Raw genomic sequence first — 14,493 nt, 5'->3', positions numbered from 1 at the left:
AAGTCTGTTTTTTGAATTTTTTTTTGTAAAAAAAAAGTTTTCCCAAAAAAAGCATTTTATGCCATTTTTAGGTTTTGTAGGGACTCCTGATGACGTTTTGAGACATCTCCTACAACTACAGCACCAGAATTGTACTGCTGAAGCAAGTCGATTTTTTGGCATTTTTACGACAGGGTCCCCCCTTACGACATTTTAGCAAAAAATGTTTTTCTTAAAAAATGCATTTTCTTACATTTTCTTACATTTACGGGTTTAGTCGGGACTCCTGATGACGTTTTGAGACATCTCCTACAACTACAGCACCAGAATTGTGCTGCTGAAGCAAGTCTGTTTTATGAATTTTTTTTTGTAAAAAAAAAGTTTTCCCAAAAAAAGCATTTTATGCCATTTTTAGGTTTTGTAGGGACTCCTGATGACGTTTTGAGACATCTCCTACAACTACAGCACCAGAATTGTGCTGCTGAAGCAAGTCAGTTTTTTGGAATTTTTACAACAGGGTCCCCCCTTACGACATTTTAGCAAAAAAATTTTTTCGTAAAAAATGCATTTTCTTACATTTTCTTACATTTACGGGTTTAGTCGGGACTCCTGATGACGTTTTGAGACATCTCCTACAACTACAGCACCAGAATTGTGCTGCTGAAGCAAGTCTGTTTTTTGAAAAATTTTTTGTAAAAAAAAAGTTTTCCCAAAAAAAGCATTTTATGCCATTTTTAGGTTTTGTAGGGACTCCTGATGACTTTTTGAGACATCTCCTACAACTACAGCACCAGAATTGTACTGCTGAAGCAAGTCGGTTTTTTGGCATTTTTACGACAGGGTCCCCCCTTACGACATTTTAGCAAAAAATTTTTTTCTTAAAAAATGCATTTTCTTACATTTTCTTACATTTTCTTACATTTTCTTACATTTACGGGTTTAGTCGGGACTCCTGATGACGTTTTGAGACATCTCCTACAACTACAGCACCAGAATTGTGCTGCTGAAGCAAGTCTGTTTTTTGAAATTTTTTTTGTAAAAAAAGTTTTCCCAAAAAAAGCATTTTATGCCATTTTTAGGTTTTGTAGGGACTCCTGATGACGTTTTGAGACATCTCCTACAACTACAGCACCAGAATTGTGCTGCTGAAGCAAGTCAGTTTTTTGGAATTTTTACGACAGGGTCCCCCCTTACGACATTTTAGCAAAAAAAATTTTTCGTAAAAAATGCATTTTCTTACATTTTCTTACATTTACGGGTTTAGTCGGGACTCCTGATGACGTTTTGAGACATCTCCTACAACTACAGCACCAGAATTGTGCTGCTGAAGCAAGTCTGTTTTTTGAATTTTTTTTTGTAAAAAAAAAGTTTTCCCAAAAAAGCATTTTATGCCATTTTTAGGTTTAGTCGGGACTCCTGATGACGTTTTGAGACATCTCCTACAACTACAGCACCAGAATTGTGCTGCTGAAGCAAGTCCGTTTTTTTGAATTTTTTTTTACGACATTTTGCAAAATATTTTTTTTCCGTGAAATATGCATTTTCTTCTAATTTCTTCCATTTTCGGGTTTAGTCGGGACGCCTGATGACGTTTTGAGACATCTCCTACAACTACAGCACCAGAATTGTGCTGCTGAAGCAAGTCCGTTTTTTGGAATTTTTACGACAGGGCCCGTACGACATTTTAGGAAAAAATGTTTTTCTTAAAAAATGCATTTTCTTACATTTTCTTACATTCACGGGTTTAGTCGGGACTCCTGATGACGTTTTGAGACATCTCCTACAACTACAGCACCAGAATTGTGCTGCTGAAGCAAGTCAGTTTTTTGGAATTTTTACGACAGGGTCCCCCCTTACGACATTTTAGCAAAAAATGTTTTTTGTAAAAAATGCATTTTCTTACATTTTCTTACATTTAGGGGTTTAGTCGGGACTCCTGATGACGTTTTGAGACATCTCCTACAACTACAGCACCAGAATTGTGCTGCTGAAGCAAGTCTGTTTTTTGAAAAATTTTTTGTAAAAAAAAAGTTTTCCCAAAAAAAGCATTTTATGCCATTTTTAGGTTTTGTAGGGACTCCTGATGACTTTTTGAGACATCTCCTACAACTACAGCACCAGAATTGTACTGCTGAAGCAAGTCGGTTTTTTGGCATTTTTACGACAGGGTCCCCCCTTACGACATTTTAGCAAAAAATTTTTTTCTTAAAAAATGCATTTTCTTACATTTTCTTACATTTTCTTACATTTTCTTACATTTACGGGTTTAGTCGGGACTCCTGATGACGTTTTGAGACATCTCCTACAACTACAGCACCAGAATTGTGCTGCTGAAGCAAGTCTGTTTTTTGAAATTTTTTTTGTAAAAAAAGTTTTCCCAAAAAAAGCATTTTATGCCATTTTTAGGTTTTGTAGGGACTCCTGATGACGTTTTGAGACATCTCCTACAACTACAGCACCAGAATTGTGCTGCTGAAGCAAGTCAGTTTTTTGGAATTTTTACGACAGGGTCCCCCCTTACGACATTTTAGCAAAAAAAATTTTTCGTAAAAAATGCATTTTCTTACATTTTCTTACATTTACGGGTTTAGTCGGGACTCCTGATGACGTTTTGAGACATCTCCTACAACTACAGCACCAGAATTGTGCTGCTGAAGCAAGTCTGTTTTTTGAATTTTTTTTTGTAAAAAAAAAGTTTTCCCAAAAAAGCATTTTATGCCATTTTTAGGTTTAGTCGGGACTCCTGATGACGTTTTGAGACATCTCCTACAACTACAGCACCAGAATTGTGCTGCTGAAGCAAGTCCGTTTTTTTGAATTTTTTTTTACGACATTTTGCAAAATATTTTTTTTCCGTGAAATATGCATTTTCTTCTAATTTCTTCCATTTTCGGGTTTAGTCGGGACGCCTGATGACGTTTTGAGACATCTCCTACAACTACAGCACCAGAATTGTGCTGCTGAAGCAAGTCCGTTTTTTGGAATTTTTACGACAGGGCCCGTACGACATTTTAGGAAAAAATGTTTTTCTTAAAAAATGCATTTTCTTACATTTTCTTACATTCACGGGTTTAGTCGGGACTCCTGATGACGTTTTGAGACATCTCCTACAACTACAGCACCAGAATTGTGCTGCTGAAGCAAGTCAGTTTTTTGGAATTTTTACGACAGGGTCCCCCCTTACGACATTTTAGCAAAAAATGTTTTTTGTAAAAAATGCATTTTCTTACATTTTCTTACATTTAGGGGTTTAGTCGGGACTCCTGATGACGTTTTGAGACATCTCCTACAACTACAGCACCAGAATTGTGCTGCTGAAGCAAGTCTGTTTTTTGAATTTTTTTTTGTAAACATTTTTTTTCCCAAAAAAAGCATTTTATGCCATTTTTAGGTTTTGTAGGGACTCCTGATGACGTTTTGAGACATCTCCTACAACTACAGCACCAGAATTGTGCTGCTGAAGCAAGTCCGTTTTTTTGAATTTTTTTTACGACATTTTGCAAAATATTTTTTTTCCGTAATATATGCATTTTCTTCTCATTTCTTCCATTATCGGGTTTAGTCGGGACTCCTGATGACGTTTTGAGACATCTCCTACAACTACAGCACCAGAATTGTGCTGCTGAAGCAAGTCCGTTTTTTGGAATTTTTACGACAGGGTCCCCCCTTACGACATTTTAGCAAAAATGTTTTTCTTAAAAAATGCATTTTCTTACATTTACGGGTTTAGTCGGGACTCCTGATGACGTTTTGAGACATCTCCTACAACTACAGCACCAGAATTGTGCTGCTGAAGCAAGTCCGTTTTTTGGAATTTTTACGACAGGGTCCCCCCTTACGACATTTTAGCAAAAAATGTTTTTCGTAAAATATGCGTTTTCTTACATTTTCTTACATTTACGGGTTTAGTCGGGACTCCTGATGACGTTTTGAGACATCTCCTACAACTACAGCACCAGAATTGTGCTGCTGAAGCAAGTCGGTTTTTTGAATTTTTTTTTGTAAATAAAAAGTTTTCCCAAAAAAAGTATTTTATGCAATTTTTAGGTTTTGTAGGGACTCCTGATTACGTTTTGAGACATCTCCTACAAAAAAAGCAAGTCCGTTTTTTGGAATTTTTTGTAAGGGTCCCCCCTTACGACATTTTAGCAAAAAAATTGTTTCGTAAAATATGCATTTTATTCCATTTTCGGGTTGTGTCGGGACTCCTGATGACGTTTTGAGACATCTCCTATAACTACAGCACCAGAATTGTGCTGCTGAAGCAAGTCCGTTTTTTTGAATTTTTTTACGACATTTTAGCAAAAAAAAAATTCCGTAAAATATGCTTTTTTTTACGATTTCTTACATTTACGGGTTTAGTCGGGACTCCTGATGACGTTTTGAGACATCTCTTACAGTTGCGCCTAATGTAATGAACAAGTTTGGTTGAGCTTACCCACCTCGAGGCTATTTTATTTGGTACATGGTGTAATTATAAGTGTGAGCAGTAGATGGCAGTCAAACATAAGAGATACGTGTAGCCTGCACTATGATGGGTTTTAAGTAAACAACAGCAACATTTTAAATGTTCCGTTGAAAATATAGAACATTAGACACGGCGCTCAAAAATCTATCAAAATGTTTTAGCACGACTTTGGTCAGCTATGAAGCCGCACCGCTTGAAGGATTGTCGGCGCATTAAACATACGACTATTATAATGGAGTGTGTATAAGGTAAGACATTATCTGGCGTTTTGTTTCGCAATATTATGCAACTTTTCTTAACTTCTGGTACCTGCTGATCTGTACTTGGGATCTGCATGAGTCCTGAAAAATTGTGTGTCCGCCTTTGTAGTTAATAAGCTTCTTCTTTTTCTCTATCTTCTTGTTATGTGACATTCATCCTCCGCTGTTGCCATTTCTAATATAAAGTAGTGTCAAGTTCTCACTTATATCTGTCAGTAAACTTGCCATGAAAGCGCTAAAACATACCGGTGTAGTGAGTTTACATTATTCACCCAAGGAAGTTTAGTTATTAGAGAGTTCCGGTTGAACGGTTTTTCACGGGACACATTTCCGGTGTGGTTGTTTCCGGATGAGGAGATGCTGCTCCATTATTGATTTGATTTTATTTCGTGTAGACCGCAATATGACTCAAGTAAACAACACCAACATTGTATATGCTCCATTGAAAATATAGAACATTACACACGGCGCTCAAAAATCTATCAAAACGTTTTAGTAGGACTTTGGTCAGCTATGAAACTGCACCGCTTGATGGATTGTACTGTGCTTCAACATAGGAGTATTATTATGGTGTGTGTATAAGGTAAGACATATTTTCTGGTGTTTTGTTTTGCAATATTATGCAAAAGAAACTTTTCTTACCTTCTGGTACCTGAAAATTTGTGCAGGTCCGCCTTTGTAGTCCGTGCAGACACCGTAGTCGATAAGCTTCTTCTTTTTCTCCACCTTCTTGTTATGGGACATCCATCCTCTGCTGTTGCCATTTGTAATAAAAAGCAGTGTAAAGTTATTACTTATTTCAGTCAGTAAACTCGCCATGAAAGCCCTAAAACATACCGGTGTAGTGAGTTACCATTATTCACCCAAGGAACTTTAGTTATTAGAGTTCTGGTCGGACGGTTTTTCACGGGACACATTTCTGGTGTTGTTGTTTCTGGATGAGCAGATGCTGCTCTGTTATTGATTGAAGTAAAGTCTGAATGTCATTAAAACAGTTAGCTCCATCTTTTGACACTTCACAACAAAGATGACGGGGAGAAGACGCTGCCGAAGGTGAGCCACGTAAATAAGACCGCCCACAAAACGGCGCACCCGGAAGCGGCTTGAAGATGATGTGTAAAACATCATCTATGCAACATTTTGAGCAAAGAACCACCATTACATGTTATGTAGACCCCAAGGAAGTCTTTTACATTTAGAAAAAAATATATATATTATGACTCCTTTAATGCGCCTTATAATCCGGTGCGCCTTATATATGAAAAAAAGATCAAAAATAGACCATTCATCGGCAGTGCTCCTTATAATCCGGTGTGCCCTATGGTCCGGAAAATACGGTTATGCTTTATATCAATATTTGTGAGGATGTTTACCAATTTATCTAGGCCAGAGGTGTCAAACCGATCGGGGGCCACATTGAGAAAAATCTACTCCCAAGTGGGCCGGACTGGTAAAATCGCGGCACGATAACTTAAAAATAAAGACAACTTCAGATTGTTTTCTTTGTTTAAAAATAGAATTTCTCAAAAATAAACAAATCATGTTGTTTTTTTACACTTACATGTTGCAGTTAATAGTGTTCTACCTTTAATTGTCGTTATTTATACTTTCTGAATAAATGACGTGATAATGTTCATCAGTCAACTCATTGGTGTTCATTTTCAATCTAACAAGATTTTTAAAAAAATATCAAAATCAAATTACAGGATGTTATTTATGCAGTTTGCTAATTTTCTTCGACTGTTGCACTAACATCATGTGTTTTATTTTTTTTGTACATACTGTATGTAGCATCATCTACAAAGATACAAAGAATTGCCATTGCCACATCTAGTGGACACATTCAAAACAGCAGTTTCTTTCATACAAAAATTTCAGCTAATTTGTATACTTAGCAAATTCATCCGGATAGAACCTGTTCACGGGCCTGATCCATTTCATCCCAGCGATCGTATTTGTCACGTTTCATGTGTCAGGTAAAGTGCAATGAATGACTCCGCTTCCTAGTGTAAGAGTGAGCTTTTAGAAGTGTGCCATGACAGCAGACTCTCTAATCGGTGATTAAAACAGCTGAAAAAAAATCAAGTCTTCCAGAGATGGGCACAGTCTACACTACCTGCTGTCTGAGGCGAGTGCACAGCATCCTGCGTGACCAACAACACCCTGCTCCTCACCTGCGGCCCTCAGGTAGAAGGAACAGGTCTATACGTGCCAGGACAACTTGCCAACAGCTCGTCTGTATCCTCAGGCAGTGACCCTCTCTCACATCCCACCCATGAACTGCAACGTCTAATTATCACTTCTATTGATCTGCCCTTTATACTGTACACTGCATCCGGAAAGTATTCACAGCGCTTCATTTTTTGCCACATTTTGCTATGTTACAGCCTTATTCTAAAATGGTATCAATTCATTTTCGTCCTCAAAACTCTGCGTTTCTGGGTGTTGTTGATAAATGCAACAACACCCAGAAACGCCGCTGGCTTCGCTCGGCCCGAGCTCATCTAAGATGGACTGATTGGTTGGAATCTGCGCTTTTGCATGATATACTAGTTACTACGGTAATCTTCTCAGAAAGCACGTAGTCTCAAAGTTGTATTTGTGTTGGTACTGCATCAAAAAGCGACATCAGTGTGTAAAGGATATCACCACATGGACTCAGGAACACTTCAGAAAACCACTGTCAGTAACTACAGTTCGTCGCTACATCTGTAAGTGCAAGTTAAAACTCCACAATGCAAAGCGAATGCCATTTATCAACAACACCCAGAAACGCCGCCGGCTTCGCTCGGCCCGAGCTCATCTAAGATGTACTGATGCAAACTGGAAAAGTGTTCTGTGGTCTGACAAGTCCACATTTCAAATTGTTTTTGGAAACTGTGGACGTCGTGTCCTCCGGTCCAAAGAGGAAAAGAACCATCCGGATTGTTCTAGGCGCAAAGTTGAAAACCCAGCGTCTGTAATTGTATGGAAAACTTGTTTTGTTTTGTTTTTAATGTATGTTTTTATTGTTTTGTTTTTTAATGTATTATATTCTGTTTTTATATGTTTAAATGGATCTGAAGGTCTGCAATAAAGATTGATGATATGGGGGTGTATTAGTGGGTAACTTACACGTTTGTGAAGGCACCATTAATGCTGAAAGGTACATACAGGTTTTGGAGCAACAAAAGTTGCCATCCAAGCGACGTCTTTTTCATGGCCGCCCCTTCTTATTTCAGTAAGATATCGCCGAGCCACATTCTGCACGTGTTACAACAGCGTGGCTTCGTAGTAAAAGAGTGCGGGTACTAGACTGGCCTGCCTGTAGTACGAACTGTGCTCTGTAAATAAACTCGCCTTGCCGACCGTTTTCTGTCGTGGACAACGACAATTTCAATAAACTACAAGTTAAAAAAAAGGCATGAACATTTCCCTCTTTTGGGTATTGAAAAAATGTATCGAACGGCGCCGCTCAAGTACCGATCCATACCAGACTGTGAATTTTGTGCATCGTTCGTGGCACCCTTTGTGTTTACGCGTTTCATGGGTCAGGATTGCACCACCTAACGCATTTTTGATACATGGTTACTATGCAGTGTGTGTGTTATTCACTATGACAATGACAATAAATGCATTGAACTGAATAAAAATCATGTTCGAGTAAATGAATACTTCTCTGATTTGAGGGCGAAGGCTTGTTCATGTGTCCTGTGATGAACTGGCGGCCAGTCTAGGGTGTAGGCCGGGGGTCAGCAACCCGCGTCTCTTTAGCACCGCCCTCGTGGCTCCCTGGACCTCTTTCAGAGATGTGTGAAGATGGAAAAAGATGAAGAACATTTTTATTTGAATATATTTTCTGTAGGAGAACAAACATGACACAAACCTTCCTAATTGTTAGAAGTCCCACTGTTTATGTTAAACATGCTTCACTGATGAGAGGATTTAGCAAGCACTGTTTTGTCCTACTAATTTCAGCGATCCTTGAACTCATTGTTGTTTGTTTACATGTACAACTTTCTCCGACGCTGCCACAGAAAGACGTGTTTTATGCCACTTCTTCTTTGTCTCATTTTGTCCACCAAACGTTCTACGCTGTGCGCGAATGCACAAAAGGTGAGCTTTGTTGATGTTATTGACTTGTTGGAGTGCTAATCGGGCATGTTTGGTCAGAGCATGACTGCAAGCTAATCAATGCTAACATGCTATTTAAGCTAGCTGTATGTACATATTGCATCATTATGACTCGTTTTTAGGAATATTTGAGCTCATTTAATTTCCTTTACTTATGTCCTCTGTGCATTTCATTTATATTTGCATGTCTCATGACACATTATCTGTACGTAATATTGGCTGCATTTCTGATAGTTGTTTGTGCGCCATGTTGTTCCAGACCACAGCAAACGTTACCCAGCTTGTAAAGATTGTAATAAATCCATTAGAAGAAGACAGCCTGCCCTTTCCTTTAACTTGGACACACACATTTATACCTTTGACCCTTATGAGCCAGTCATTTCCAGAAGTTATCTCATCATGTGAGAAGCCTCCATTTAAATAACATATTATTCTTGTATCTTAATAGATTAAAAATGAACACCAATGAGTTGACTGATGAACATTATCACATCATTTCATCAGAAAGTATACATATCGACAAATAAAGGTAGAATACTATTAACCGCAACATGTAAGTGTAAAAAAAACAACAACATTATGATTTGTACATTTTCAGAATGTGCTTGCTCTATTTTTAACAAAGAAAAAAACAAATAATCTGAAGTTGTCTTTATTTTTAAGTTATCGTGCCTTGATTTTACCAGTCCGGCCCACTTGGGAGTAGATTTTTGTCCATGTGGCCCCCGATCTAAAATGAGTTTGACACCTCTACATTAGAACTTACGAATAATGGATTGGTAGGTTCATCGTAGCCAGCCTTGTGTATTATTCTAATGACCCTTTTTTCAAGTTGAATTATTGAGCCTGTGTTTGTTCTATAAACATTTCCCCAAAGTTCAACACAGTATGTTAGATATGGAAAAATAAAAGAATAATATAACTACAGATGCAGCTATCGAATATTTTAGTAATCGAGTATTCTATCGAATATCCCGATCGATTAATCGAATAAATCATCATTTTGTTTAATTATACACGTTAAGATGTGCCCTCAATTATTGTGGTTGGCCTAATCGTCTTATTTCCTAAAACGCCTGTTTTCATTATTGAAGGCTGACACGCACAGCTAAAAATGTGTATGTGCTAATAAAAACAGGTGCGCTCACAGCCCTATGTGCTGTGTGGTGTGACCGCATAAACAAAGTTCTTGTCTCTCGTGCGTTTTTGATGATTATCATACGGTGCCGTTTAAACGTTTTCTAAACTGGAGCGTACTTAAAAGAGCGGTGTCGTGCAGTGCAAGGGGGGGATGATCTGTGACGTAAACACGCTGTGCAACACCTCAACAGTCTGTGCGAAACGTGAGCTTTGACTACTGTTTAGTGAACCAGGCAAAATGCCGTAAAAAAATATATATACGACACCTCGAGGCAGCAACAATTCCTCGAATGTATTTTGTAATCGAATTACTCAAGGAATCATGTGCAGATATTTCTTATTCAGCATGTGTCTTACTTTATATAAAGAATAGCAATGGATTTGGATGTTTTTAGAATAGAATAGAAAGTACTTTATTGATCCCTCGGGGAAATTCAGCACCACAGTTCGCTCACAATAAAAATAAACACTAAGGTATTTTTTACATGTGAATAATATAAATACAGTCTATTATACAGCATTATTCACTTGTGAATAATATAAATACAGTCTATTATACACAGTGTTGGGTTAGTTACTGAAAACCAGTAACTAGTTACAGTTACTAGTTACTTTATTTCAAAAGCAACTCAGTTACTAACTCAGTTACTTACACCAAAAAGTAATGCGTTATTGTGAAAAGTAACTATTTAGTTACTTGTTTTTTTCTTCTTCTTTTTTTAAAGCTACCATTAATGCCCTTTAAGCCTTCATTTAAGTACTGTTATTGCACTGGAGAATAATACAATCTGTTGATCAGCGCTAGGAATTTTCAAAATGGGGTCCCAGGGACCCCATCAAGTCATAAAAATGGGGTCCTACAGTAAATTTTTTGGGTCCCACTTTTTGGTAAGCGTTTTGACAACAAAAAAGATAAACGTATGCATTATCCTGTTATATCTCACATTATATATTGTGTTTTGGAAAAAGGTTGTCATAAACGTTACTTAATTCATAAAAAAAAATAAAGAAAGAAAACAAATTTGTATACATATGTAAATGTATTCAGTTATAAACATTCATTCACTTTCTTCTTTCCTTCATGGATCTAAACTTTACCGCTGCTGGTAGTTTTTTCTATGTTTTTATTGAATAAGTTGTAGGTGTATTTATTTCAGTATAAAAGTGTAAAAAGTGTTTTGCTTGGGTCATGAAATGATGATAATGGTGTGCCAGGGCATACAAACATTTTATATTTAACGCTTAAATCTCTGGAGTCTACATCAACTTCAGATCTATCCCTCATTTGAAAATGTTTTAGTTATGTTGTTTTTTTGTCTGTTTTCCGCCCTTTTTTGTCAAACAAAACTATGTTTTTAATGGCAAACACACAAAATATGCAAAATCTTCCACCAAAAATATTTTTCAAAGTGGAATATTGGATGTGAAGTAATGGGAACCTTGGATAGGTCAATAATTCATAATAACATTGATTTTGATTCAATATTATGTTTTGAGCAATGACAGTTTGAAATAAATTGATTAACGTGGACCCCGATTTAAACAAGTTGAAAAACTTATTCGGGTGTTACCATTTAGTGGTCAATTGTACGGAATATGTACTGTACTGTGCAATCTATTAATAAAAGTCTCAATCAATCAATCCCCTCCCTCGCTCTCTCTGTCCCTCCCTCACGAATGCTGCTGCGTGTGCACAATTAGTTTGGTTTTTAACCCCATCTTAACCCTGAACGTACATTGAAAATATACGCAACCCTGCCGGACATTTGAGGCATTTAAGAAACTCCGCCCGGACAGCCCCGCAAAAGAAGACACATGGTCAGTCTAGAATATCTCCATGTTAAGAAACTCGGCTTCAGCTCCACCATGATGTCTTGTAAGTAAACACAGACACGCCCCCCCCGCCCCCCACCCCTCTCCACACCCACACACACACACACACACACAGACACACACACACACACACACACACACACACACACACACACACACACAGCGCCTCTTCTCTTGTCCCCGTTGTGACACAGGAAGAATTAAGTTAAGTTCAAGTTAAAGTACCAATGATTGTCACACACACACACTAGGTGTGGTGAAATTTGTCCTCTGCATTTGACCCATCCCCTTGGGGAGCAGTGGGCAGCAGCGGCGCCGCGCCCGGGAATCATTCAGAAGGACGACACTGCAACTCTCCAATAAAACACACTCAGATCTTCTGTTTTTAGCCGATACTACATAAGAAATGACATCAAATAACGCAGTAACGCATCATGTAGTAACGGTAACACTGAATATAAAAAATAACGCGTTAGACTACTAGTTACTTTGTAAGGCGTTAGTCCCAACACTGATTATACAGCATTATTCACATGTCAATAACATAAATACAGTCTATTATACAGCATCATTCACATTTGAATAATATAAATACATTTAAGCACAGTTAAGTACTGTTTTCCCTTTAACATCACAAATGAGTTTGACATTTGAAGTTAATTGCTGACATGAATGGACTTTTCCAGCATATTATGTGTGTATGACTTTCACCTGTGTAATAGAATGACTTCATGCAACTTTTCTCGGAGGACAATTGAACACTCACCTACCGAAAATGCAAACTTCGTCGCTGCTCGGTGACCTTCGTCTAGCGGCAGAATGTCTCTCTCGTCGTGTTGATCTAAATGAGAAGGAATGAATGACATTGGAACAAATAACAGCGCTGACATGATAGGAGGCGTGTTAGCTAGCAACCTGTTGTATTCTGATGACGTGCTAGCGTCACTTCCGCTGGGACGAGACCAGAGCGGTTACAAAACGTGACTTTCATTTATAATAATTGAATGGTGTGTGTTCAAATAACCCTCCTCGGCCTTATAATTGTTACAAGTCGCGCTGTTGACATCTTTTCTTGGGAAATGGAGTCGACTCCAGGGGGTCTTTCCGCGGGCTCTGCCATTTTGAAATATGACGTCACGACGCGACGTCATCACCACCCGGAAGTGTGGATCTTCTTCTTCTTTTGTTTTTATAGCTGGTTGGCAAGCAACCTTCTGGTGTGCATTACCGCCACCTACTGACATGGAGTGTGGACCACTTCTAGAGATCACCTTAGCACAGACCTGGGCAGATGAACGTCCGGGGGCCACATGCGGCCCCTTAAGCTTTTCAATCTGAATAATATGAATAACATCATTAAAAGTTCAGTTAAAGTGCCAATGATTGTCATCAAATTATTCTCTGCATTTGAACCATCACCCTTGATCACCCCCAGGGAGGTGAGGGGAGCAGTGAGCAGCAGCGGTGACCGCGCCCGGGAATCATTTTGGTGATTCAACCCCCAATTCCAACCCTTGATGCTGAGTGCCAAGCAGGGAGGTAATGGCTCCCATTTTTATATAATAAAATACATGAATAAATCTTATTCATACACTCTTATTCATACACTCTTATTCATACACTCTTATTCATATACTCTTATTCATACACTCTTATTCATACACTCTTATTCATACACTCTTATTCATACACTCTTATTCATATACTCTTATTCATACACTCTTATTCATACACTCTTATTCATACACTCTTATTCATATACTCTTATTCATACACTCTTATTCATACACTCTTAGTCATACACTCTTATTCATACACTCTTATTCATACACTGTTATTCATATAATCTTATTCATACACTCTTATTCATTCACTCTTAGTCATGCATTCTTATTCATATACTCTTATTCATACACTCTTATTCATACACTCTTAGTCATCCACTCTTATTCATATACTCTTATTCATACACTCTTATTCATATACTCTTATTCATACACTCTTATTCATACACTCTTAGTCATCCACTCTTATTCATATACTCTTATTCATATACTCTTATTCATACACTCTTATTCATACACTCTTATTCATACACTCTTAGTCATACACTCTTATTCATACACTCTTATTCATGCACTCTTATTCATATACTCTTATTCATACACTCTTATTCATATACTCTTAGTCATCCACTCTTATTCATATAATCTTATTCATACACTCTTATTCATACACTGTTATTCATATAATCTTATTCATACACTCTTATTCATATACTCTTAGTCATCCACTCTTATTCATACACTCTTAGTCATCCACTCTTATTCATATACTCTTATTCATCCACTCTTATCCATACACTCTTAGTCATACACTCTTATTCATACACTCTTATTCATACACTCTTAGTCATCCACTCTTATTCATACACTCTTATTCATACACTCTTAGTCATCCACTCTTATCCATACACTCTTATTCATACACTCTTATTCATACACTCTTAGTCATCCACTCTTATTCATACACTCTTATTCATACACTCTTAGTCATCCACTCTTATCCATACACTCTTATTCATACACTCTTAGTCATCCACTCTTATTCATACACTCTTAGTCATCCACTCTTAGTCATACACTCTTATTCATACACTCTTAGTCATCCACTCTTATTCATACACTCTTAGTCATCCAC

General features: G+C 37.6%; 1 protein-coding gene across 6 annotated transcripts in view; it reads right to left on the bottom strand.

Moving 5' to 3' along the window:
• LOC133645299 (uncharacterized protein K02A2.6-like) overlaps positions 1 to 12,940 on the bottom strand; it is a 74,302-nt gene extending 61,362 nt beyond the window's left edge. For 2 of the 6 annotated variants that reach the window (XM_062040180.1, XM_062040184.1), the window contains exons 1-5: positions 12,709 to 12,940; positions 12,560 to 12,634; positions 8,362 to 8,486; positions 5,545 to 5,641; positions 5,350 to 5,461 (exon numbers count right to left, since the gene is read on the bottom strand). The gene's annotated coding sequence lies outside the window, so the exon portion shown is untranslated. The other 4 variants (XM_062040181.1, XM_062040183.1, XM_062040182.1 and 1 more) reach the window with 4 other exon arrangements.
• Between the last annotated feature and the right edge of the window lie 1,553 nt (positions 12,941 to 14,493).

The sequence above is a fragment of the Entelurus aequoreus genome, unplaced genomic scaffold (assembly GCF_033978785.1).
Source record: "Entelurus aequoreus isolate RoL-2023_Sb unplaced genomic scaffold, RoL_Eaeq_v1.1 HiC_scaffold_35, whole genome shotgun sequence".
Taxonomy (NCBI): Eukaryota; Metazoa; Chordata; class Actinopteri; order Syngnathiformes; family Syngnathidae; genus Entelurus; species Entelurus aequoreus.
The sequence above is the reverse complement of the archived record's forward strand: the minus strand, read 5'-3'. Positions and strand labels throughout refer to the sequence as shown.